The sequence below is a fragment of the Erpetoichthys calabaricus genome, chromosome 13, assembly GCF_900747795.2.
Source record: "Erpetoichthys calabaricus chromosome 13, fErpCal1.3, whole genome shotgun sequence".
In the NCBI taxonomy this organism is placed as follows: Eukaryota; Metazoa; Chordata; class Cladistia; order Polypteriformes; family Polypteridae; genus Erpetoichthys; species Erpetoichthys calabaricus.
The window spans coordinates 107,697,656-107,709,872 of record NC_041406.2 but is presented as its reverse complement, the minus strand read 5'-3'; positions in this window follow the sequence as shown (position 1 = coordinate 107,709,872).

Sequence of the window (12,217 nt, the reverse complement as noted above, 5' to 3'; positions counted from 1 at the left end):
AGGGGCTAGTTTGTAGTTACTGATAAAGTTTAAATGAAACCTCCATCTAGTTATGCAGCATAACTACCCCAGCATTAGCAAACATTGCACTCTACAGCACCTGAACAAGCTTATTATGCCACGTGTTACAGAAAGAGGCAGCCATTAAGTAAGATCTCTCAGGGAAGTGTAAAAGAGCAAATGTATTTGTCAGAATATGATAAACAGCTTACCAAATTAATGATGCTATGATATTTATTTAATATTGAGACTGTAAGCCTGTTTTTTCCACATCCTATCTTATATTACTTTACCACTCCTTCCCACTTTCTTCTTTGTTTTGCCCTCTAGCTTCTTCACTGCCTACAGGAGTTAACTTCTCCTAAAAAGGACTTTTACTTACATTGCGATCAACCACAGAATCAGTCTCAATTTCCAACCAGTCTGATATCATTTAAAAAATATGTTTCATGCTCTGTCAAGCAAGACCCAAGTACATGGAAATCTCTGCTGCCTTCCACAAGGGAGAAAGTGAAGGTGTCATTCTCTGATTTCTTGTTAAGCCCCTTAACCCAGTAAGGCCCTAAATGAAAATGTGGAATACTGAGAAAGACTGGAGAATGAAGAACTAGAGATGATGAATGAAGCAAATGTCTAAAGTCTCACTCAAGTCTAAGCATATATATTGATACTAGATAGAGCTATACAACTGCTTTAGATCAATCATATAGCAGAAGAGACAGCAGATGCTCTGCAGCCATTATTTGCAACTATCTGAGAAATTCAGGTCTCCCTGTCCAGGGAGACTCATTTAATTCTATTGACTAGGTATTTCTGGTATAGACTGTTTCTGCTGTCAACAACTATACTGAAAGTGAAAACCTCAGAATCTCTACTGTACCAGAGCATTGGAAGAAGCACCTGTTTCTGAGTCAGCACTCCATGATGTCCGAGTTTAAATCCTTAATATTTGTCATCAGAGGTGTAAAATTGCACATATTACTTTGTTTTCTGGGGTAATTACTAAGGTCACAGTTAAGTAATATTAATATGTACATATGACAATACTGCTAGTATAAACTTATTTATCTATTATGTAGTGCCTTTCACAGCTAAACAGGATAAGGAGTAAGTACATCAAGTAGGATAATTTGTGCTTTCTGTTAAAAAACAATGCAGTTAGGTTAGTTATGTTTATGATGTGTTACATGCTGGTTGGACATACAAGCAAGAATTTCAATGTACTTTCTTTATAAAGCAGTAACATCCATCCATACATCATCCAACCCACTATATCCTAACTACAGGGTCACGGGGGTCTGCTGGAGCCAATCCCAGCCAACACAGGGCACAAGGCAGGAACAAATCCCCGAGCAGGGCGCCAGCCTACCGCAGGGCACACGCACACACACACCCACACACCAAGCACACACTAGGGCCAATTTAGAATCGCCAATGCACCTAACCTGCATGTCTTTGGACTGTGGGAGGAAACAGCAGTAACATTAAATTGTTTAATTCTTTCAGGGCAGATTTTGTCAACTTTTGTCAAAGGGAGGGGTTGACAGTGATAATCAACTGTAAATGGTAACAAAACCCATTGGTATGTTTTAGTTTGACTCTCATTTCTAAAAGAAAAGTTAGTTTCATTGGCATCAACATCTGGTGAGAGAACAAAGCAAATGCATAAAGCAAAGTACTCTATGGATGATGTTTTGGACTCTAACTTGTCAGACTCCGATTTTGATACAAGTGATTGAAAACGAACGGAGGTAACAGCATCGTCAACATTCGCCTGGTTGGACCACCACTCATAATGATAAACCACTGCAAACGCGACCGCTGCTGCTGCCCCCACCTTGTGAAGACAGCCTGGCAAACTGGTGAACTGGCGGCCACAGCACGCAGCAACAGACGATTTCTGTTTGAAAGCATTGCTTTGTGTGGTTTTTTTTTTTTTTTTTTTTTTTTTTTAAATATTCAGCCCTCAAAGAGTTAATTAATTTTCACCAGGGCCCTGAAACATATTTGCATATTTAGAAGCAGAATATGGTAAATTTAATTTAATTAGCCCCTCCTTTAACCACCACCTTATCGTGGTGGAGGGGTTTGCGTGTCCCAATGATCCTAGGAGCTCTGTTGTCCGGGGCTTTATGCCCCTGGTAGGGCCACCCAAGGCAAACTGGTCCTAGGTGAGGGATGAGACAAAGAGCGGTTAAACAAAACCTCCTATGATGAAAAACAATTTTGGACGGCGTTTTCCCTTGCCCGGACGCGGGTCACTGGGGCCCCACTCTGGAGCCAGGCCTGGAGGTGGGGCTCGATGGCGAGCGCCTGGTGGCCGAGCCTGCACCCATGGGGCTCGGCCGGGCACAGCCCGAAGAGGCAACGTGGGTCCCCCTTCCCATGGGCTCACCACCTATGGGAGGGGCCAAGGAGGTCGGGTGCAGTGTGAGTTGGGTGGTGGCCGAAGGCGGGGACCTTGGCGGTCCGATCCTTGGCTACAGAAGCTGGCTCTTGGGACGTGGAATGTCACCTCTCTGAAGGGGAAGGAGCCTGAGCTAGTGCGCGAAGTTGAGAGGTTCCGGCTAGATATAGTCGGACTCACCTCGACGCACAGCTTGGACTCTGGAACCAATCTCCTTGAGAGGGGCTGGACTCTGTACCACTCTGGAGTTGCCCCCGGTGAGAGGCGCCAAGCGGGTGTGGGTATACTTATTGCCCCCCAACTTGGAGCCTGTACATTGGGGTTTACCCCGGTGGACGAGAGGGTAGCCTCCCTTCACCTTCGGGTGGGGGGACGGGTCCTAACTGTTGTTTGTGCGTATGCACCGAACAGCAGTTCAGAGTACCCACCCTTTTTGGAGTCCCTGGAGGGGGTTCTAGAGGGCATACCTTCTGGGGACTCCCTCGTTCTGCTGGGAGACTTCAATGCTCACGTGGGCAATGACAGTGAGACCTGGAAGGGCGTGATTGGGAGGAATGGCCCCCCCGATCTGAACCCGAGTGGTGTTTTGTTATTGGACTTCTGTGCTTGTCACGGATTGTCCATAACGAACACCATTTCAAGCATAGGGGTGTTCATATGTGCACTTGGCACCAGGACATCCTAGGCCTCAGTTCGATGATCGACTTTGTGGTCGTGTCGTCGGACTTGCGGCCACATGTCTTGGACACTCGGGTGAAGAGAGGGGCGGAGCTGTCAACTGATCACCACCTGGTGGTGAGTTGGCTTCGATGGTGAGGGAGGATGCCGGTCAGGCGTGGTAGGCCCAAACGTGTTGTGAGGGTCTGCTGGGAACGTCTGGCAGAGCCCCCTGTCAGAAGTAGCTTCAACTCCCACCTCCGGCAGAACTTCGACCACATCCCGAGGGAGGTGGGGGACATTGAGTCCGAATGGGCCATGTTCCGTGCCTCTATTGTTGAGGCAGCTGACCGGAGCTGTGGCCGTAAGGTGGTCGGTGCCTGTCGTGGCGGCAATCCCCGAACCCGTTGGTGGACACCGGCGGTGAAGGATGCCGTCAAGCTGAAGAAGGAGTCCTACAGGACCCTTTTGTCCTGTGGGACCCTGGAGGCAGCTGATAGGTACCGGCAGGCCAAGCGGAATGCGGCTTTGGTGGTTGCTGAGGCTAAAACTCGGGCATGGGAGGAGTTTGGGGAGGCCATGGAGAATGACTTTCGGATGGCTTCAAGGAGATTCTGGTCCACCATCCGGCGTCTCAGGAAGGGGAAGCAGTGCAGTGTCAACACTGTATATGGTGGGGATGGTGCGCTGCTGACCTCGACTCGGGACGTTGTGGGTCGGTGGGGGGAGTACTTCGAAGACCTCCTCAATCCCATTAACATGCCTTCCAATGAGGAAGCAGAGCCTGGGAACTCAGAGGTGGGCTCCCCCATCTCTGGGACTGAGGTCACCGAGGTGGTCAAAAAACTCCTCGGTGGCAGGGCCCCGGGGGTGGATGAGATACGCCCGGAGTTCCTCAAGGCTCTGGATGTTATAGGACTGTCTTGGTTGACACGCCTCTGCAACATCGCATGGGCATCAGGGACAGTGCCTCTGGATTGGCAGACCGGGGTGGTGGTCCCCCTCTTTAAGAAGGGGGATCGGAGGGTGTGTTCCAACTACAGAGGGATCGCACTCCTCAGCCTCCCTGGAAAAGTCTATTCAGGGGTCCTGGAGAGGAGGGTCCGTCGGATAGTCGAGCCTTGGATTCAGGAGGAACAGTGTGGTTTTCGTCCTGGTCACGGAACAGTGGACCAGCTCTATACCCTTAGCAGGGTCCTGGAGGGTGCATGGGAGTTCGCCCAACCAGTCTACATGTGTTTTGTGGACTTGGAAAAGGCATTCGACCGTGTCCCTCGGGGAATCCTGTGGGGGATACTCCGAGAGTATGGGGTACCGGCCCCCCTGATAAGGGCTGTTCGGTCCCTGTACGATCGGTGCCGGAGCTTGGTCCGCATTGCCGGCAGTAAGTTGAACCCGTTTCCAGTGAGAGTTGGACTCCGCCAGGGCTGCCCTTTGTCACCGATTCTGTTCAGAACTTTTATGGACAGAATTTCTCGGCGCAGCCAGGGTGTTGAGGGGGTCCGGTTTGGTGGGCTCAGGATTGGGTCACTGCTTTTTGCAGATGATGTTGTCCTGTTTGCTTCATCAGGCCGTGATCTTCAGCTCTCTCTGGATCGGTTCGCAGCCGAGTGTGAAGCGGCTGGGATGAGAATCAGCACCTCCAAATCCGAGACCATGGTCCTCAGCCGGAAAAGGGTGGAGTGCCCTCTCAGGGTTGGTAGCAAGATCCTGCCCCAAGTGGAGGAGTTCAAGTATCTCGGGGTCTTGTTCACGAGTGAGGGAAGAATGGAGCGTGTGATCGACAGGCGGATCGGTGCGGCATCCGCAGTAATGCGGGCGCTGCATCGGTCTGTCGTGGTGAAAAAGGAGCTGAGCCGCAAGGCGAAGCTCTCAATTTACCAGTCGATCTATGTTCCTACCCTCACCTATGGTCATGAGCTATGGGTAGTGACCGAAAGAACGAGATCGCGAATACAAGCGGCTGAAATGAGTTTCCTCCGCAGGGTGTCTGGGCTTTCCCTTAAAGATAGGGTGAGAAGCTCAGTCATCCGGGAGGAGCTCAGAGTAGAGCCGCTGCTCCTCCGCATCGAGAGGAGTCAGATGAGGTGGCTCGGGGCATCTGATCAGGATGCCTCCTGGACGCCTCCCTGGTGAGGTGTTCCGGGCACGTCTAACCGGGAGGAGGCTCCGGGGAAGACCCAGGACACGTTGGAGGGACTATGTCTCTCGACTGGCCTGGGAACGCCTTGGGATTCTCCCGGAAGAGCTAGAAGAAGTGGCCGGGGAGAGGGAAGTCTGGGCATCTCTGCTCAAGCTGCTGCCCCCGCGACCCGACCTCAGATAAGCGGGAGACAATGGATGGATGGATGGATAATTTAATTAGAAGATTCTGAGTATTGTTATTTTTGAGTCTAATCCAGAATTTTAAACCTAAATATATTTTATTTAAAATTATCTTAAAAAAGAAAATAGAATGTCCGAGGTAATTAATGTCACTAGTTCCATCATCTCAGTCTTCTGAAAACATAATTTATTCTGCCAATGAAGAGGGCTATATACAGGTCAGGACCTAAGGTAGCAGAATATTAGGGCTAGGCTCTAAATTTAAGCAAAATGTATTATTAATAAAAATACGAAAATTAATATTGGAAAAGAAGAGAAGATCATTTTAAATGTAATTTATGAAGAGGAAATATCCCTAAAATGAAATAAGGAAAGATACCATAAACAGCAAAGTGCTGTGATGTGCTAGATTTTGAGGGTCCTTTAGCATTATTTTTAACATTTTTTGTATTAACTACATAAAATTATGTGTTTTTGATAATATTGGATAAGATTGGAATGGAGGATGCAATTATTTATCAGCTCCACAAGGCGTATTCTCTCCTTGACAAAGCTGGCAGCACTGTGAGGATTATGTATTTTGATTTCTCCTGCACCTTCAATACCATCCTGCCATCCCTGTTAAGAGGAAAACTCTGAGATATGCAGGCGGATGAGCCTGTGATATCCTGAATAATGGACTATAAGATGGGCAGACCGTAGATGTGAGCAACAATGGAACACCACAAAGAACACTCACGTCTCCTTTTCTCTTCACTCTGTACACCTCGGACTGTAAATATACCATCAGGTCATGTCACTTGCAGAAATTCTCAGATGTGTCTGCACTTATGGGGTATATTGATAAGGGAGATGAGATAGAGGAGAGGAGTCAGGTGGAACTTGACGCATAGAGAATTGTTTGCATCTTAACATCAGCAAAACCAAGGAACCAGTAATTGACTTTCACCATAACAAAGAGCCACTAAGGCCTGTCACTATTCAAGGAGTGGATGTAAAGGTGGTGCTGTCCTACAGGTACTTAACGTCCACATCAATGACAGGTTGGAGTGGTCTCATAATGCAGAAGGATAAGAAAGAGCAGAGCAGGCTCTTTTTTCTTAGAAGAGTGCACTCATCTAATGTGGGAAGTGACATCTTTCACGTCTTCTATAACTCTGTGATGGCCAGTTCGATTTTCTATACTGTGGTGTGCTGTGCTGGTAAAATGACTTCATGACAGGCCCACCGAATCAACAAGATAATTAAAAGGCCAGGTTCAGTAATGGGACACACTCTGGACCCCTTGAAGCTAGCAACAAAGAAGATAATTAAAACTAAACTGAGTATCATTATGAACAAATTGCACATCCTCTCTCTGACACATAAACAGTGAGAACTTTCAGTCAATGAATTATTCAGCAGTATCTCAAGAAACTCTATGGGGGTCGCCTTTTTACCAACAGCAATACGCCTTAATAACGCCTCACTATGACTGTGATTGCCCAGTCAGAAGTTTTCTTTCTTTTTATAATTTCTTTCACTTTCATCATTCTGGAGGTTGTTCAGACCATAGTATTTGTACTTGTGTTCTGTTTTGTGAGTGCTATTTCTTGTCTTTTTAGTGAGTCAAGGCTGTTGGGCTGTCATAAACAGGGCCTCTTAAAGCCTATTGAGGTATTTCTTGTGTAATTTTGGGCTATACAAGAAATAAATAGTTGTTGTTGTAGTGTGTGTATACATATTATTTTTTAGAAAGAAGAGGAGTTAGGGCAGCCGGAACAGGAACTGATGTGGCAGGAAGGTGAATTCTGGGTACTGGAAATGATGTTAGTGGGTGGTTTGGTGGTGATGTCACTGAGAGGCGGGGCCTTCAGCTGAACTCATGGGGAAAAAAACGAGAGAGGATCAGTTGAGAGTGCCAGCCACCAGTCTGGCTGGTAAATAGCACTATCTGAGCCTGTAAACTGCCCCGTGTGTGACAATTTATATATATATTTATATATATATAATTTATACATATATATTTATTTATATTGCACTGATATTTCTAGAAAATGTCTGAATGAAAAGAAAAAGATTAAGTGTATGAATTTTTCACGTGGGCATGTTTTAATTTAACATGTAAACAAATTTAATGGCAGTGTTTTATTTAATAAAGAGAAAGCACAATGACATCTGATGTTTATCACTCTCTCTTAAGTGCATGCAGCAGGTGCCATAAGCACAAATGTCTAATTGTTAAATTGATGGCTGATAAAGATAAAAATATAGCCCATGTTGACTTAAATATAAAAAATAAACTACACACTTCATCTGACAATTCGATAAAGCAGAAAGAGTCAAAACTCACAACCCATCCATGGTCAAATCCAAAATAGACTGGTGTTGCTGGAGACTTCTTCTTCTGGATTGTGCTCTTCCACTATATTTCGGTTATGTGTCATTTCTAAATTTTAAGCTTGTTTTTTAGACAGATCCCCACACTTAAATCTATGGCTGTTAATGTTTTTGGGTTTGCTGAATTAATTTCCAGCATTATTTTTTGATTTGGTTTACTTTTTAATTGTTTGCATTTGTATCCAGTGCCATTTGGGCTTTCATGAATGTGTGTGTGTGTGTGTGCTCCCTGCTGTGGGCTGTCGCCCTGCCTGGGGTTTGTTTCCTGCTTTGCATCCTGTGTTGGCTGGGATTGGCTCCAGCAGACCCTCGTGACCCTGTAGTTAGGATATAGCGGGTTAGATAATGGATGGATGGTTGGATGGATGTGCAATGCATGACATCACTATCGAGATGATATAAAAGGTTAATTCCAGGCATTTAAGATTCATTCAAGATTGGATAACAATAGTCAATCTAGTGAGTGCATTTTGTTTTTGGTTTCCTGGTATAAAGACTGTTACATTTTGAACTTTGGATATGAATTAGGTTTTAGTTTTTGGTTTGGCAATAGATCTAATTGAATTCATCATTTGAGTGTGGCTTGTTTTATTCTCCTGGTCCATTTATTAATCCATTACAAACCAAACTCAATGCTGTCATAATACACATAACTTCTTTGCAAACCATCATTGAGTAAATATAAAACAAGGGCAAGTTTTGCTTAGGGAATCTTGTCTCTAGAATTGTTTCAGAAACTCCACGTTACTTTGACTTCTACATCTGTCTTATGATTTTTGGTTTGCGCATTTTACATTTCTTATTCCTGGTTAATTATCTTCAGCCCCTTTACAACAAATGTTTATCTCCTTTTTCTTAAAAAATCTATTACTTTGTCCTTTTGAGTGTGTCATATCAGACAAGGCAGAATATTACGGGAATATGGAATAGCCTAGAGTTAATTAAGGCAAAGTTAAAGGTAAGGTTTTTAAGACAGTCATAAGACCAGCCATAATGTAAGAGCAGTAAAAGGAGTGCAGGAGAAGATGTTAGATGTGGCAGAAATTAAAATATTGAGATGGATGTGTGGAGAGACAGAAAAGGACAGAATAAGAAATGAAACAATCAGAGGTACAGCAAAGGTGGGAGAGATTTCTAAGAAGGTACAGGAAAGTAGGGTGAAGTGGTGTGGACATCTAATGAGGAGAGGCAAAGGAATATGTGGACAAAAGAGAGATAGGAATGGCATTTCAGGCGAAGAGAAAGAGAGGGAGGCCAAAGCGGAGGTGGATGGATAAAGTAAAAGAAGACCTGAAGGAAAAGCTTTCACTGGGGAGGAAGTGCAGGAGCTGTATGGAGAAGGCTGATGAAGAACATTGATCCCACACACAGTAGAAGTGGAAAAAGATGATGATGAAGAAGAAGAAGAAGAAGACAACGAAGAAGAAGAAATAGTCTAGGATATGAGTGATAATTGGAATGAGGGGATATATCGGAAAGTTATATAATAAATAAAGTTTTACTGTAACTAGGAAGGCATTAGAAATAACATAGTATATCTCCCCAACACTCAGGATCCTCCTAAACCCCAGTACTCCGTTATAAACAAATTAAACTCTTTCACTAGGATAGAGTTACCTGATTTACATAAAATAATTTCTCAACTGAAACCCTCCACCTGTGTCCTTGACCCAATACCAACAAATTTTTTCAAAGAAGTATCGGGCGTGCTAATTGATAATATTCTTGACATAGTAAATTCTGGGTCTTCCCAGACTGTCTATAAGACTGCTGTAGTTAAGCCCCTACTTAAGAAAAATAATCTCGACCCCTCGGCTGTTGAAAATTTTAGAACCATCTCTAACTTGCCTTTCTTAAGTAAAATTCTAGAGAAGGCAGTCATTATACAGTTAAATAAGCACCTTAATAAACATGCTATTCTTGATAAATTTCAGTCAGGTTTTAGAACAAATCACAGCACAGAAACTGCACTCGTTAAAGTAGTAAATGACTTGCGGGTAAATGCAGACAGAGGTCATTTATCTGTTCTTATCCTCTTAGATCTGAGAGCCGCATTTGACACCATTGATTATAATATTCTTAGAATTCGCCTTAGTTAATGGGTGGGCCTCTCTGGCAGTGTCTTAAGTTGGTTTGAATCCTACCTGGCAGGGAGAAAATTCTTTGTTAGTTGTGGTAATTACAACTCAAAGACACACGATATCCTATATGGTGTTCCACAAGGCTCTATCCTGGGTCCGCTGCTCTTCTCAATCTACATGCTTCCATTACGTCAGATTATCTCAGGACACAACGTGAGCTACCACAGCAATGCTGATGACACACAGCTGTATTTATCAATAGCACCTGATGACCCCGACTCTCTTGATTCACTAACACAATGTCTGACTTGTATTTCTGAATGGATGAATAGTAACTTTCTCAAGCTAAATAAAGAGAAAACTGAAATCTTAGTGATTGGCAATAATGGATACAATGAGGCTATTAGAAATAAACTGGATACATTAGGATTAAAAGTCAAATCGGAGGTAAAAAGCTTAGGGGTAACTGTTGATTGTAATCTGAATTTTAAATTGCATATTAATCAGATCACTAGGACAGCATTTTTTCACTTAAGAAACATAGCAAAAGTTAGACCTCTTATATCATTGAAAGATGCTGAGAAATTAGTTCATGCGTTTGTTTTCAGTCGACTAGATTACTGTAACGCAATCCTCTCAGGAATACCCAAAAAAGACATAAATTGTTTGCAACTAGTGCAGAATGCAGCTGCTAGAATCCTTACCAGGAAAAGAAAATCCGAGCACATCTCTCCAGTTTTGATGTCACTACACTGGTTACCTGTGTCATTCAGGATTGACTTTAAAATTCTGCTTATGGTTTATAAAGCCTTAAATAATCTCGCCCCATCTTATATATCGGAATGTCTGACATCTTATATTCCAAATTGCAACCTCAGATCCTCAAATGAGTGTCTCCTTAGAATTCCAAGAGCAAAACTTAAAAGAAGTGGTGAGGCGGCCTTCTGCTGTTATGCACCTAAAATCTGGAATAGCCTGCCAATAGGAATTCGCCAGGCTAATACAGTGGAGCACTTCAAAAAACTGCTGAAAACACATTATTTTAACATGGCCTTCTCATAACTTCACTGTAATTTAATCCTGATACTCTGTATATCCAATTCATTATAATAACTATTCATGGTGGCTCTAAAATCTGTACTAACCCCTACTCTCTCTTCTGTTTCCTTTTCTGGTGTCCTTTTGGTGGTGGCGCCTACTCAAAGCACCGTGATGTTCCAACAGTGATGGATTAAAAGCCAGAAGTCTGCATGACCATCATCATCAAGTCCTTCAGTGAGAACCCTAAATACAAAGAGGACTGTTTCATTTATGTGAGGTAGAATGCCCAGAGGGGACTGGGCGGTCTCATGGTCTGGAACCCCTGCAGATTTTATTTTTTTCTCCAGCTGTCTGGAGTTTTTTTCTGTTTTTTCTGTCCTCCCTGGCCATCGGACCTTACTCTTTTTCTATGTTAACTAATATTGTCTTATTTTAAATTTCTTATTTTGTCTTTTATTTTTATTTTCTTCATTATGTAAAGCATTTTGAGCTACTTTTTTCTATGAAAATGTGCTATGTAAATAAATGTTGTTGTTGTATTAGTCAGTCTGTCAGTCATTATCCAACCCGCTATATCCTAAAACAGGGTCACGGGAAGGAGGGCATTATAATGGTTAAAAGATAACCTGGTATACTGTAAAAAATGCTTGCCAGTAAAAAAGACATTGGCTGATAGGACACCAATGAGAAAGGAAAATTATCTTTTTTGTCAGAAGAAAGAACAAAACTATCACAGCCATAATAAAGGTAAAATTGTCAATGGTGGAGAAAAGTAATGGACAGAGTATAGTATATTAATAAATAACATGAGGTGTTAATGAATAGTTGTGAAAAGGATCTGGCCTTCAGGGGCCGCACCAACTCCCCAGACCTGACACAGACAGACGCAGACACAAGTTCCAGCACAACACAGACTTTTATTTGGCTGTGAGAAACTCACCTCAATCGTTTCCCACCTGCAGGGCACAGAACACAAGCACAATAATAACAATAAAGCCCTCAGCACTTTGTCTTCTTCTCTTATCTCTCTCTCTGTCTCTGTCTTTGTCTTTCTGCCTCCACTCCTCCACCAGCAAGTTTTGTCCCCATTCCTCCCGACTCTGGCTCCTGGCAGCTCCTTTTAGTTAATCTCTGAAAGTACTTCCAGTGTCCCAAAGGCTTGGCCTGAGAGCACTTCCAGGTAAGGCTGGGGCCCCACAAAGTAGGACTACCAAGTCTCTGGAGCACCCTACAGGAGTGAGTCACAGAGCTCCAATTCCCATTATGCCCTATGGGGAACTGTGGCACTGCTGCAACCCAGGGATGCTGGATGTCCTGGCTGGATAAG